The sequence below is a fragment of the Suricata suricatta genome, chromosome 4 (assembly GCF_006229205.1).
Source record: "Suricata suricatta isolate VVHF042 chromosome 4, meerkat_22Aug2017_6uvM2_HiC, whole genome shotgun sequence".
In the NCBI taxonomy this organism is placed as follows: Eukaryota; Metazoa; Chordata; class Mammalia; order Carnivora; family Herpestidae; genus Suricata; species Suricata suricatta.
Window position 1 is genome coordinate 40,135,052 of NC_043703.1, and position 14,986 is coordinate 40,150,037.

The 14,986-nt window shown below is 32.5% G+C and overlaps 1 long non-coding RNA gene across 2 annotated transcripts in view; it reads right to left on the reverse strand.

Annotated features, from left to right (window-relative positions):
- LOC115290491 overlaps positions 1-13,420 on the reverse strand; it is a 16,248-nt gene extending 2,828 nt beyond the window's left edge. The window contains exons 1-2 of one of the 2 annotated variants that reach the window (XR_003908143.1): positions 13,393-13,420; positions 13,224-13,309 (exon numbers count right to left, since the gene is read on the reverse strand). This is a non-coding gene — a long non-coding RNA (uncharacterized LOC115290491). Of the gene's footprint in view, positions 1-13,223; positions 13,367-13,392 lie in introns of those variants that run through there. The other variant, XR_003908142.1, reaches the window with a different exon arrangement.
- Between the last annotated feature and the right edge of the window lie 1,566 nt (positions 13,421-14,986).

A 14,986-nucleotide genomic window follows, 5' to 3' on the forward strand; every position in this document is an offset into this window, starting at 1 on the left:
ACCACCCTTGTAACACCCAATCAGGAAAGGCCAGCTAACACCCTTAACATTCCTAAGGGCAGGCCTGTAGATGGAAACCATAGATAGTTACCTGTTGTTTAATACTAGATTAACCAGTTACTCACCCCACGTGGGGGTCCTTGGCCCACCCTGTAATTGGTTATTTTCAAAGAAACACTAAATATTGTGATTGGGTCCCGCCAAAAGTAACGAACACTCTAAACAAAATGTGTGGTTAAAGTTGCTGCCAGTGCTGTTACACGAAATGATTGGATCACTGTACCTGTGTCACAATTTCCTGTGACTCCCCCTCCCCAAACCCCATAAACACCCTGCTCAGCCCTTGTTCGGGGCTCTCAGCGTGGACTCACTGTGCTGGTGAAGTCTGTGAGCTCAAGCTCGAGCCTGTAATGATAATAAAGCCCTTTGCTTTTGCATGCGTGACTCCATCTCCCCGGTGGTCTCTGGTTTTGGGGGATGATATTGAAATCCGGGCTTAACACTAACAGCTAGCTCAGAGCCTGGAGCCTGTCTTCAGATTCTGTGTCTCCCTCTCTCTCTGATCCTCCCCTGCTCACACTGTCTTTCTCTCTCTCTAAAATAAATAAAAACATTAAAAAAATAAGACTACTGCAAAGATGTGCAACTGCGTAACTTCAAAACCAAGAATTAAAACAAGTAAAATGAGCATTGGAATAGAATATTTAATCATTTTTATAAGAACATAAAGCAAAGACTGAAAATATAAATGATCATAGTAATATCATAATTAATGTTTAAAGGCAAGTCTTAGTAAAATATACTGTAAATGTTACCTGTCATGTCTATACCCATTACATCAACAAATATTGAAAAACATTAACATCGATCTGAAATCTGAACTTTTGTCTTAATATTGAACACTTTAAAAGAAAACAATATGGTCACTTCACCTTTAAAAATGACTTTGTAGGGGCCCCTAGATGACTCAGTCAGTTAAGCATCTGCCTTTGGCTGAGGTCATGAGCTGAGGGTTCGTGGGTTCAAGCTCCATGTCAGGCTCTGAAAAGTCAGCTGTCAGCCTGCTTCTGATTCTGTGTCTCCTTCTCTATCTCTGCTTCCTTCCCTCTACTTGTTTGCACTCACTCTCTCTCTCTCAAAAATAAATAAATAAACTTTAAAAAATAAAATATTTAAAAAATGGCTTTGTAAGTGGTGAAGCAAGTTCCAGTGTTATTTTTAGGTCCACTTAACTGAGTGTTTATAATTTTTTTCTTGAGTGTTATTAAATTTTTGAAGTCTTAAATGGAAAAATACAACTGGTATTTCAGGTAGATTCCATCCCCAACATAAATATCTGAAAAAAGAGTTTATTTTCATTGTTCTTTTTGTTCTTGCTGTATAATAGGGGGAAGAAACCCTTTGAGTTGTATTTTGCTTCATTTTAATTTAGCTTCTGAGAGCAATGAAGAATACTGTAGGGTACACGTTTTTGTATTTAGTTGATATATATTAGATTCCAAGTTTAGATGATTTATCAAGACCTGGGTCAAGTTATATAACTTCTTTCTGCTTTTTTAAGGGTTACTGTTCTATAGAGCATGTATCAATTGTCCTGATGTTTGATGGATCAGTAACAATACATCTCCTTTACCCTTTTGAATGGAACCAGTTGAGGCAAAAGACAGATATATAGATATCAAAATAGGTTATCTGGAATAATACTGTTGATGATAGCAGCTAATATATACACACCACAACTACTTTGCTTGGTATTCCTTGCATATATTAATTTAACAAGTTTCCAATCCTATCACTATTAACTTTGCCAAATTTGCTTGCAGATCAAGGATGAGATTTGTAGCCAAATATAGTTGAAAATACTAAACACTTCCATGAGCTTTCCCTCCCTGCTTCCAACACACATACACATTCCACTCTTTATCAAGTTATCATCTGTCACAGGTAGAACTGGATGAACAACAGTAGACCTCTCCATTGTTGATAGGACACTTACTCATAGCTGAGGAGAAAAAAGGATATGCTTCTCCCAAAGAAAAAGGCTGTTTCTTCTCTCCATATTGAAAGGCAATGACACTTTCTTATATGGAAATATGTGATATAAAGAAAGGAGCTAGAGATACCTAAATTATTATTCTTAAGTAATTCTTTCTTCCATGGGAACATGACTAAAGAACACAAAATTTCATTCTAAAGAATAGATACTCAACAGTTGAACTTATGTATGTATGTATGTATGTATTTTGAGAGAGAGAGAGAGAGAGAGAGAGAGAGAGAGAGAGAGCATGAACTGGAAAGAAGGCCAGGGGGAGAGAGAGAGAATCTTAATCACAGTCCATACTCAGCACTGAGCTTGATGTGGGGCTTGATCCCATGACCCTGAGATTATGATCTGAGACCAAATCAGAAGTCAGATGATCAGTTGATTGAACCACCCAGGTGTCCTGGAATTTATTAGTTTGGTCAACTCTGCAAGCCCTTCAGGACCCTTTAATTTGTAAATATATTTAAGTTCTAAATAATACTTTGCCTATCATTATAAAAGTAGTTACTTAAACCTTTAAAAATATCAAAACTGCATATTTGAACACCTTTTATGAAATAACTTCTCAAACCTATGTGTGAGAATTCATAGAAATTTTATTTCTCTCACAGGTATTTAAAATGTCCTATGGTGTGAAAAGACAAGTTAAAAATATCAGAAATGTGAAAATATCTATTTTTCTGATATTTTTATAAGCCAAATATAATTAGAAAAGACTACCAACCTGATGTTCATAAGTAAAATATATTACTCTCATAACAGTAGAAGGTTTACCAAAATTTTATTCTGAGTACTTAATTATTCTAAAATACTCATTCTAATATCTCATAAAACCAGAAGAAAATATTTATTGGCACATGAACTCGCACAGCTTAAATAATTTTCTTTTCCCAGACAAAATTGGTTTTAATTTTTTACTGGCCAAATTAATATAAATCGCATATCACCAAAAAATTTTTGTAGTGTCTTATGCTATAGCCTAAAAAAGAATGTAGTATAACTAGTAATTGTAATAACTTTGAATGACTTCATTGGTTAGTATGTATTTCTGAAAATTGTATTATATTTTAGTTTTAATGTTGTTTAGTCAATTAAAATGATGATTTTAATAATAGCATTATCTATTAATCCTCCAATAAGCATAACATTTAGCGACATGTAAGATTCTAAGAGTTATTCTCCTAATTCACTTTTAAAATGACCTACATAGACACATTTCCTCATAAAAACACCTTAATTTCTGAGAGACTGTAATACTAAAATGCTTAACTTATACAACATTCTATCACTGCAGAAGATTGCTTCCAAGAAGAAATCATATGGTAAAGAGTGTCTTCATATCTGTACTGAGTGATAAATTCTTGAGCTATGTATCTCACCTTTAATTTACTAAAATATCTATCTTGATATTAATTACAGCAGAATGTTTTGTCATTTAGCTCTAAAGAGGAAAATTAATCAACATACAGGTGAGTAGAAATGAACTTAACATATGAAATTATTATTAGAAGTATTTAAAGAGAAAGACTCCTATTCACAGTATAATTAATGTAATTCATACCAAAGCTAGCTTTTAAAATAGTATGAATTGCAGAAGCATGCATGCACCCATGCCAATATTACAGTGAAAATCTAGGATTGGAGAAAATTATTTAGTAGTATTTTGATCTCCCAAATTTTACTTGACTTATTGCTCAAAGTATTTTCGTCATAGAGTTCAGAATATTGACAGATAGAGTCTTTAAATATTTGCCACTGAAAGTGTGGTAAGGCAAATAATGTCTATTTCATTTTGGGGCTTGTTAAGAATGCAAAAATTTAAGCCCAACTCAAGATCTACTGAATGAGAAATTATATTTTAATAGGATTTGCAGTTGTTTCACATATTGTAAATTAGAGCTTTGGAAGGATTGCATTAAGGAAGGCTGGGAATATTGCTTCAATTCCTCTTTAGATTTTTTTTAAATATAAGTAGAATTGACATATAATATTAAATTAGTTTCAGGGGTACAAGATATTACATACATTATGAAATGTTTGCCACAATAAGTATATTACAATATTATTGTTTACATCACCTATGCTGCACTTTTATCCTACTGACTTATTTTTTTTAATAAACTGAACAATTGTACTTCTTAATTCCCTCACTCATTTCAACCCTCCCCCCACCCCTACCTCTTTGATAACTACCAGTTTGTTATTTATATTTATGAATCTGTTTCTCTCATTTTTGTTATTTGTTTTGTCTTTTATATTCCATATATAACTGACATATGGTGTTTGTCTTCCTTTGTCTCTAGGTCCATTCATGTTGTCACAAATGAAAAGATTTCATTTGTTTTTATAGATGAGTCATATTCCATTGTGTATATATATCACATTTTCTTTATCTAGTCATGTATCAATGAGCACATAGGTTGCCTCCATATCTTAGCTACTGCAAATAATACTGCAAAAACATTAGGGTACATATGTTTCCAAATTAGTATTTTTGTTTTCTTCAGGTAAATACCCAGAGGTAGAAATACTGGATTGTATGGTACTTCCATTTTTAGTGTTTTGAGGATCCTCCACTCTTCTAGAATGGTGCACTATTCTACATTCCCACCACAAGGGTTCCTTTTTCTCCACATCTTTGGCAACGTTTTTTATTTCTTGCCTTTTTTTAAAGTTTTCTCTATCTATCTATCTATCTATCTATCTATCTATCTATCTATCTATTAATATCTATCTGTTTTAATATCTATCTATCAATTATTATTTAGGTAGAAGGAGGTACAGAGAGCGAGGGAGATAGAGAATCCCAAGCTACTAGCCCAGAGTCCAAAGTGGGAATCAATTTCAGTAAACAGGAGATGATGATCTGAGCCAAAATCAAGAGTCAGATGCTTAATTGACTGAGTCACCCAGGTGTCCCATTTATTCTTTTGTTTTGTTTGTAATCATTTAGATTGGTGTAAGGTGATATCTCATTGTGGTTTTGATTTGCATTTCCCTGATTAGTGATGTTGAGCATCTTTTCAGGTGTCTGTTAGCCATCTAACTTGTCTTCTTTGAAAAAATGTCTGTTTAGACCTCATGCCCACTTTTTAATTAGACTCTTTTATTTGATTGAATTATCAATCCAATTAATATTCCTTTGAATATTAATCCCTTTTTAGATATATCATTTTTAGATATTTTCTCATTCAATAGGTTGCCTTTTTGTCTTGATGGTGTCTTTTGCTGTGTTTTTTAGTTTAATGTGTAGTTTAAGGTAGACTCAATTATTTGTTTTCCTTGCCTGAGAAGACAAATCCAGTAAAATATTGGTAAGGCTGAAGCCAAGAGATTAATGTCTGCATTTACTTTTAGGAGTTTTATGGTTTCATGTCTTACATTTAGGTTTTTAATCTATTTTGAGTTCATTTTTGTATATGCTGTAAGAAAGTGATCTAGTTTCATTCTTTTGGACATAGATGTCCAGCTTTCCTGACATCATTTACTGAAGAGACTATCTTCTTTCCATTACTTATTCTTGCCTCCTTTGTCATGGATTAGTTGGCCATTTATTCATGGATATATTTCTGGGCTATCAATCTTTTCCAATGGTCATGTATCTGTTTTTGTACCAGTACTATACTGTTTTAATTATTACAGTTATGTAGTGTATCTTGAAATCTGGGGCTTTTGTTTTTCTTTCTCAAGATTGCTTTGGCTATCTGTGTGTGTGTGTGTGTGTGTGTGTGTGTGTGTGTTTGTGTGTGATTTTATACAAATTTTAGGATTTCTGTTCTAGTTCTTTAATTCCTTATCTTAGAAATTCTGCATGTAAAATGAAATATGCTCTAGTTCATCTAGAGTAAAAGGGATGCAACAATTGACAATTGACTATGCGTTACCATGGCATTTATCGAATAAAAAACATGTTTTTATACCTGTAATGTTTGATAGGTGACTCTTTAGGCATATGATAAAAGAGATAGATACTGATCTTCCTATTACAGAGTTTGCCTATTAATAGGAAAATTATAGTAATTTATAAGGGTACTGAAAATGTCATTGTCCTGGGACCATGATGTTCAGGGAAGACTCTCTATATGCAGTGCTCAAGTTGTTCCTAACATATTGTAAGTGAAAATTTTAAAAATAGGAATTAAATATTATTTCCACAATTTTGAATTGAGCAACTGATGGGTGGCACCATTAAGCAGATGGATAAATTTGGGAAAGAAATGGTTAAAGGAGATGAATCATATATTTCACAGAGACTCCATAGGCAATTAGGTACATGGGAATGGAGTGGATACTGTGTATAATGTAAAAATGGGACTTTGGACTAATCTCTAACCCAACACCACTTAAAAGTGAAGCAAAGGAGATACATCCAATGAGGGAAATTAAGAAAAAACAGCCAGGGAAATCAAAGAGAATGTTACAAAAGCCAGGTATAAAATTATATTTTGAGAGAGATCAGATCTATCCTGAAAGAGAAAGTGAATAATAAGGCAACAAAAAAATAAAAGTCACTGTTAGCTCTGTCTGTCTTTGCATATTAGATGCAAATCCAAAAAGAGTTTACACAGGCAGATATGTATAGAAATTATTATAGCACCAATAAATCTATAGAAGTAGAAAGGCTAAATCCATTTAAATTAATATTCTAATTATAAAAATATATTCCTATTTGCATGTAACTAGAAAAACAGTTGTTTATGTGGGTTAGTTTTTTTACTTACGAAATTGAAAAAAATAAACCTCAAATTTTCCCACTTAAAGGAATTTATTCCCATACAAATATAAATGACCCGCCCAAAACTTCTTATGGCCATGGATAAGTATTTTTCATTTATATCACCCTTCAAAAGCATTTCAAATTATCTGAAAATATTACAATGCCCAAAAGAGTTTGGGTGTATAATGGAAAAGGTAATTTTAATTTATATTTCTAAGAGCTTTGCTTTGAGTGGCGAGTAGAATTTGTGGTAATTTAAACCAGGTAATGGAGACAGTATACACTATTATAGTAATAGCTGGATATAAATTTATCCTGTGCTATATAGTTACCATTTAACTGTAAATTTTACAAATGTAATTAAAATGTTAAAATGCAATGTTAACATGATTTAAATTTGGCACCATTTCTTTCACTAATCTTGCAGAGTTTCATGAAAAAGTAATCCACCACCATAACGCCTTATATTAATAAAGTACTATTATTTCATTTTTAAAAATGAGGACACTGAACCACAAACTAGTTAATTAACTTGAGAAGATGAAGAATTAATGAGAGCAATGACTTCAGATTTAGCGAAGGTTAGCAAGGCAAACTGACAACAGGTATACTGGCGTAATTTACATACTCCGCTCATTTAGCCTTGTTGGTGTGAATTCTACAAAGGTTATCATCAGTACACCTTGGAGAAGCAACCTAGTTTCTCCTAGTTCCAAGAATCAAAAAGGTGACTCATTATAATAAACTGCTCTCCACAGGGTTCAACAATTTATTATCCAAAATCATGGGCTCCGTCTTTCCCAATACCTTATATTGAGACACACAAAAAATGAGTTGTCAGAGAAAGACAAATTGAGGTATGTTCTATGGATAATTAATTCTATTAATTTAAGTTAGCCATGCAAATTAGTATAAAGCCACAAGTCTTGGACCCAAAAGAAATATTATCTCCTGGTAGATGCATAATTAGTTGTCAAAGGGCATTTTTGGTGAATATTGTTAGTCTCTTCTCAACACGTAGAGACATTTTACATTAGTACTTCCTCAGGTGTAGAGCAATATTCCTTTCTAAGTCTGGTCCAGTTACCTGAATTGTTAGTATATGAGCTGTCCACCATCATGCAGACACCTGGGGTACACACAGGACATATTTAACGATAATATTTTATGATAAGCCCAGGAATCTGCATTTTAATTTACAACTCAGATGATTTCTAAGGACATTAAAAATATTCTTTTAAAGGTAATCTTAACCTGAATGAGAGTAATTATAACCTGAGACAGGATATACTTAAGGCCCTTTTAATTCACATGAGTGGAAGAAAAAAAGTCAGATATTGGATAATTAACTTTATCCTATGAATTTAACCTGAACTCTATTTTTAATGCTACAGTTATCAGATTTGACTTCCAAATTTGGCCCTGTCCTGGACTTTCACCTTGGTATTTTATGTATTTCTAAAATCTCTTAAGATTCATCTTCTTTCTTACCTATAGACTGTCCTCCAAACAAAATTTTATTTTTAAATCCAAAGTTGCTACCCCATGGCTGTTCCATCTTGCTCTCCAACAGACGATCGTAGCCTATGCTAAAGCTAAAGTTTCTCTTTCTGTTCTATCCACTTTTTCAGAGATCCCTTGCATTTGGCCTCTCTCTGCTTTAGTAACAATTATACATACATACTCTGCAGGTGCTCTGTTGGTGGGTGCAGAAATTCAGCCCTCTCAAGACTTGTGCTAATGGGTCAACTTAAAGGATGGAATCTTACTCATTATGCCGGTTAATTCAATGCACAGAACTTTACTGTACTATGAAGATTTCTAAAGCTAAACCTATTAAAAATCACTGCTATGCTAGGACGACAGACATAAAAGGAAACAATTCTTCTTTCAGTACTTGGGCCTTAATCTAATTTAGGTGAGAGAAACAAAATATAAAAAATTATTCACCGAATTAAATCTTTTTGCTATCTATGATGCTATAAGCCAAATGCTAGCTGCTCCACTTGAATATATTCATCTTCTAACGTCTATGTTTGAAGTCTTTACAAAATAGTTGGAAACATACAGACATAGAACGTAATACTTAAGATTCAGAATCATGCTGCCCAATATGGTAGCCACTAACCAAATGTGGCTATCTATTTTTTTAATGTTTATTTATCTTTAAGAAAGAGAGAGAGAGCATGAGCAGAGGAAGGGCAGAGAGAGAGAGAGAGAGAGAGAGAGGAAGACAGAGAATCCGAAGCAGGCTTCAAGCTCTGAACTGCCAGCACAGAGCCCAACGTGGGACTCAAACTCAAAAACCGTGAGATTGTGACCTGAGCCGAAGTCAGACACCTAACAGTTGGAGCCACCCAAGCACCTGTAAATGTGACTATCTTTAAAACTTACCTTTTTATTAAGATAATTATAGATTTACATGCAGTTGTAAGAAATAATACAGAATGATGTCATGTACCCTTTACACTGTTTTTCCTGATGATAACATCTTACAAAATGATATTTCAGGGTAATATCCAGGACATTGATAAAGTCAAGATGTAAATTATTTCCATCACCAGAAGGACCTCACAAGCTACCCTTTCATACTCAGATACATATCCCTCGTACCCTATCTCTTCTTTAATCACTAATGACTATTAATCTGTTTCTCATTTCTATAATTCTGTCATTTCAAGAGTGATTTCAAGAGTATATGATCATTTATGGGGCGCTTGGGTGGCTCAGTTGGTTAAGCCTCCGACATTAGCTCAGGTCAGATCTCACGTTCGTGGGTTCGAGCCTCGCGTCAGGCTCTGTGCTGACAGCTAGCTCAGAGCCTGGAGCATTCTTCCGGTTCTGTGTCTCCTTCTCTCTCTGCCCCTCCCCCTCTCGTGCTCTGTCTCTCTCTGTATCAAAAATAAATAAAACATTTAAAAATTTTATTTAAAAAATTATTAAAAAAGAGTATATAATCATTTGTGACTGAATTTTTCAATAACGCATAAGTCCTGGGATATTCATTCAGCTTGCTGCGTTCATGTCCCAGTAGTTTATTTTTTTTATATTGCTGAATAGTTCCGAAATTTGTTAACAATTTACTAGTTGAACAGTATTTGGATTGCCTTCATTTTAGGGCTGTTACAAATGAAGCTGCTATATACAATGTGTCATCTGTGTTTGTATGAACAAAACAGCAATCTTTATTACTCCGATGCCCAGGAGTACAATTACTGGGTAGGATCATGTGGCGATTTTATATTTAGTTTTTCTTTTTTCTTTTTTTAGCAAGTACCAAACTGTTGCTCAGAATCTGAGTGTTCCAGTATCTTCACATCCTCATCAACATTTGATATTGTCAATATATATTTAATTTAGCCATTTTGATAGTTGTATAGTGATTTCATTGTGGTTTAAGTTTATTTATTTATTTATTTAGAGATCATGAATTGGGGAGGGGCAGAGAGAGATCAAGAAAGAGAGAATACACAGCAGGCTCTGCACTGCCAGTGTGGAGCCCCCCTCAGGACTTGAACTCATGAACCATGAGATCAAGACCAGAGCTGAAGTCAGACCTAAGCTGTCCAGACATCCTTCTCATTGTGGTTTTAATTTCCATTTTCCTATTGGCTAATGATGTTTAATATGTTTTCATGTGTTTATTTGCTGCCTGTATATTCTCTTCAGTAACATTTTGTTTATGATTTTTGTGTATTTTCAAATAAATAAGGGGATATTTTGAATGATGTTAGCCTAATTTCAACAAATTTAATGAAATGGCAAATTAATAGAGTAAATTGTCAAAACTAACTCAAAAAGAAATGTCTCAAGAGCCCTACATCTAATTAAAGTTGAATTTGTAAGTTAAAACTTTCTCACAAGGAAAACTCAGGCCCAGCTGACTCCTACTCCAATCTACCAAATAAAAGAATACTAATTTGAGACTAATTATTCTGAAAAATTGGAGAGGATAGACTATCTCCAATCCATTCTGAGTTCAGCACTTGTATGATACCCAAACCAAAGATATTCCAGAAAAAAGACTACACATCAAAAAATCCAGTGAACATATTTGTACAAAATGCAGATACAACTATATTAAAAGGACAATTCAGGAGTACACTATCAGTGCAGAGTCTCCTTGGAGTTTTCTCTCTTTCTGCCCCTTCCCCACTTCTCTCTCTCTCTGTCTCAAAATAAATAAATACACTTAAAAAAAGATAATTCAAATATGAACATATGAAATTAACCACAATAAAACATCATTTGTTTAACATTAAAAATTCAATTTGATTCACCATAATAACAGGCTAAAGAAAAATCACTTCAATAGTTGCAACGAAAAAGCTTTTGAAAAATTTAGCATCTATTTTTATTTTAAAAACTTAGCAAACTACGAACCTCTGTGATTGATAAATAGCATCTCTGAAAGGCCTATGACTAAAGCATACTTGATGGAGAAGGAATAACTACTTTCCTTTAAGCTGAAAAATCAGACAGGATCACAACTCTCACAATTTACATTTAATATTACACTGGGGATTCTAGTTAGTGCAGGAAGCAAGCCCACAAAGAACCCAGATGAGAAAGTAGACTGTCTACTTGCAGATTACATTATAATCTACATGGAAATTCATAGGAATCTCAAAAGATCTACAAAAAGGACAAAATAAGTGAGTTTAGCCATTTTTAGGATACAAAGTCAAAAAATACAATCAATTGGTTTTCTTCATATTAACAATGATTAACTGGAAACGAAAAACAATGCCATTCACGATAGTATTCATGAAATTCTTAGATGTAAGTCTAACAAATAAATGTACACCTAAAACTAAAAAAAATGATAAAAATAAAGAAAACAGATAAATGAAGGGATAATTCATGTTCATGAATAGGGAAACCCAGTATTTTTAAGAGGTCAGTTGTCACTCCTATTTATCTATAGGTTCAGTATAATTCCAGTCATTATCTTAGAAGAATGTTTTGTAAAATTCAACACTCTGATTCATATGAAAATACACAGGACTTAGAATAGCCTAACCAACTTACAAAATAACTTTTAAAGAACACAATTATAGTATTTACATTATCTGTCTTATTATAAAGCTACAATGAACAATCAAGATAGAGACTTCCTCTTCTCATTTACTTAATGTACTTAGTAAGATGCAGGTTAATATTGGCACGGCATTTCATATGAGAATTAAAAAAGGAAGATTTTAATAAGCCTAAAAAATAGAGAAAATAGTATTGCCATCTATGACATTTATATTTGACACCACAAGTAATGAGAAATTCAGAAAACTTTGTTCCTTTTGATAATCAGCAATTGTTCAAGTTTCATTGTAATCTGCACATTTCTAAAGTAAGATATTTTACTAAAAAAAAGGGTACTTCAGATATTTATAAAAGAAACATATAAAACTTGTGTGACCCTTTTAGGTTTTGACCTGTTTGACTTATTTGGAGTATATTGATGAATATAACAATGTTGTACTGTGTAAACTCTCAGAAAAAGTTAGAAAACTTTTTCTGAACTTAAAAATTAATTCCCCAATTTTGAGATAGAGATATGCATTTTTGTGGCTGCCCCTGGAATGTTTAAGGGTATTTATATCCATGTAGAACTATTGCTTCTCAGTTTAAAGATTTACAATCAATTATTCTATACTAGTATACAAGTGTTAATGACTTTAGCAATAGTTATTACATACAACAACCTTGAATTAAGTCTTTTAAATATACATCATATTCTAAACTCACCAATGGTAGCAATAATAGATTATAAAGCATCCAAAACAAAAAATAAATGACTCAAGAAAATGTCCTGTATTAGGTTTATTACCATTGACCAAAGCACTTTTCCAGGGAACTCATTTATTTAACAATAAAGGTTATATTCTTGTATGCCTACATTAATTTGCACAAAATAAAACAATATGACTTGTGTACATGAGAAATCTTCAAGTTTCATCTTGTTTATGGTCGCTAGTATTTTTATTCACCATAGGAAATTAATTATGAATGTTGGAATGCTTCAAGGAAAGAGATGGGTCTCTGTTGTACACAAACTTTATTAAAGTGGTGCCAAACATACATTATATAGTAAGAATATTGACATTTTTTAAAGATGCCCTCAATAAGACACATTTACTTATTTCAGAAAAAATATAGTAAAGAGATCCAGAACAATAAATATTATACATGTAATATTTATTATTTTATGTATGAAAATATACAGCTTTCACCACAATAGCGTGATGGTAAGGGCACATTAAACTTTAGACTGTATCCACAGAAGTTGGATATAAGACATCATACCCTTTATTAAGGCATTACAAATCATATATTGATGACAGGCACCCTATTACTTTTTACAGTAAATTAAAGTGTTTTGAAACCAAAAGACATAAACTTATAAAAGATTTATCGAGTGTGCAATAGACAGTTCAATTCAGTCCAAAATGTTTTAATACATACTGTGTGTTTGCTTTCTTAGCTTTTCTTTCCAGAGGCAATCATTCCACAAGGACAATCTCAAGGTTTGAAGACATTTTGCCTTCTGACTGTATTGAATGGAAATTTTCTTTGTTTAGTTTATATGTATATACACATAAAAAGAAGATTATGATAAAGCAGCAATGCTTACTTATTCACACATCATCATTATACTGCTGGGGAAACGAGTCTCATTCAAGAATGTTCTAGAATGCGTCTGCTAACAAAGGAATAAGCTATTATCTGTTGTTTTGTGGTGTGTGTCACCTTTGCTTAAAAACCTTGATTGTGACAGGATTCTAATTTCATTGATGTGTTTCAACACTTTCAATTGCAGGTATGACTGACCAGTTTTATCAAAGCCGTTTCCTTTATATTCAATCAGGGACACAGTGTAAAAATTAAACTTACATACAACACAAAATTACTTGTTCCAGTGATTAGGACAATAGAACATTAAATTATCATTTTACAAAGTTTCTCTCTTTATAGTCAATTTTAGTTTAGTTTTTTTTTTTTTAATCTGTGAATATTGTGTGGCATTTAAAGCCGGTTTTCAATCACGAGGCTTACTTTAGACAAAGTCATCAAAACTTGTCATATAAATAATTATAAGGTGCAGAAAAAAAGTATATTTAGAGTGTACAGATTTAATCATTGGAAGGAAAGAACATCTTTTCGTTGACTTTATGAACTCATTACAACTAGGAAATCTCCAGGGTATCAGGATGTTGAGTGATAAAAATGTAATATTCACTACATTGCCTAAGGCTTTTCCTAATTTTTGGTCAAGTAACTTAAAAGTCATGATTCAGTACAAACTAAAATTACTTATTTAAACCAAATTATAAAGGTATGGGTTTAGAAGTTTTTTGTAAACTATATTTTTATTGCATTATTTCAACATTTGAGAGGATTTTACTTTCCTATATATAATTATTACCTATTATAATAATGAGCATAATTTTCATAAGATATTTATAAGAGTATTTGGATTATGTAAGTTTAGGCTTTTAAACTATATTTGTTTAAAACATCCACATATACACACAAAAATACACATATACACAGATGATCACAGGAATATTTTTTTAATATAAAAATCCAGGCTTCAAACTATTTCAACCAGGTCATCAAAATGATATTTTTAAAAAATGAAACCAGGTCTGATCTCTGGGGAATATCACTGATTCAGGCTAATTCCAGATCTGTCATCACCATCTGTTTAACATTCTCCTCCCATCAGTTGGGGGTTACTAGTATATGAATTTGCCTAATATTCTTATCTTCCTAATTGTCCAGAATATTCTGGTGATGTAATCAAAGCCATTCTTGAAGTCAATACAAATTTGAATGATTGCTACCTGTAATTTTATCTTCAGATTAAAATTTTAGGCTAATTCCTTCTTCAAAAAGACTTGATTATAATACAGAAATTCTTACCATTGATTTGATTACAAATGAATAAAATGAAATAATACTGTTTTATTTTTCAAAGCTGTAAGTTTACATTTTATTTTCTAGTTTCCTTCTGTTAATGCCTTGCTTTGTTCTTAAATATACAGGCTAAAAAATATCTCACTTATAAATATCTTCAATATTTTGAAGCTTGAAAAGATGTGAGTTCTTTGTGTGCAATCTTTCATTTATGCATGTGAGAGGGTTTTCTTTTCTTAATATTTTTACATTGTAGTACTTGTTTTCCTTGTTGGGGTGTTTGCTTATTTAATACATTCCATCAAGGA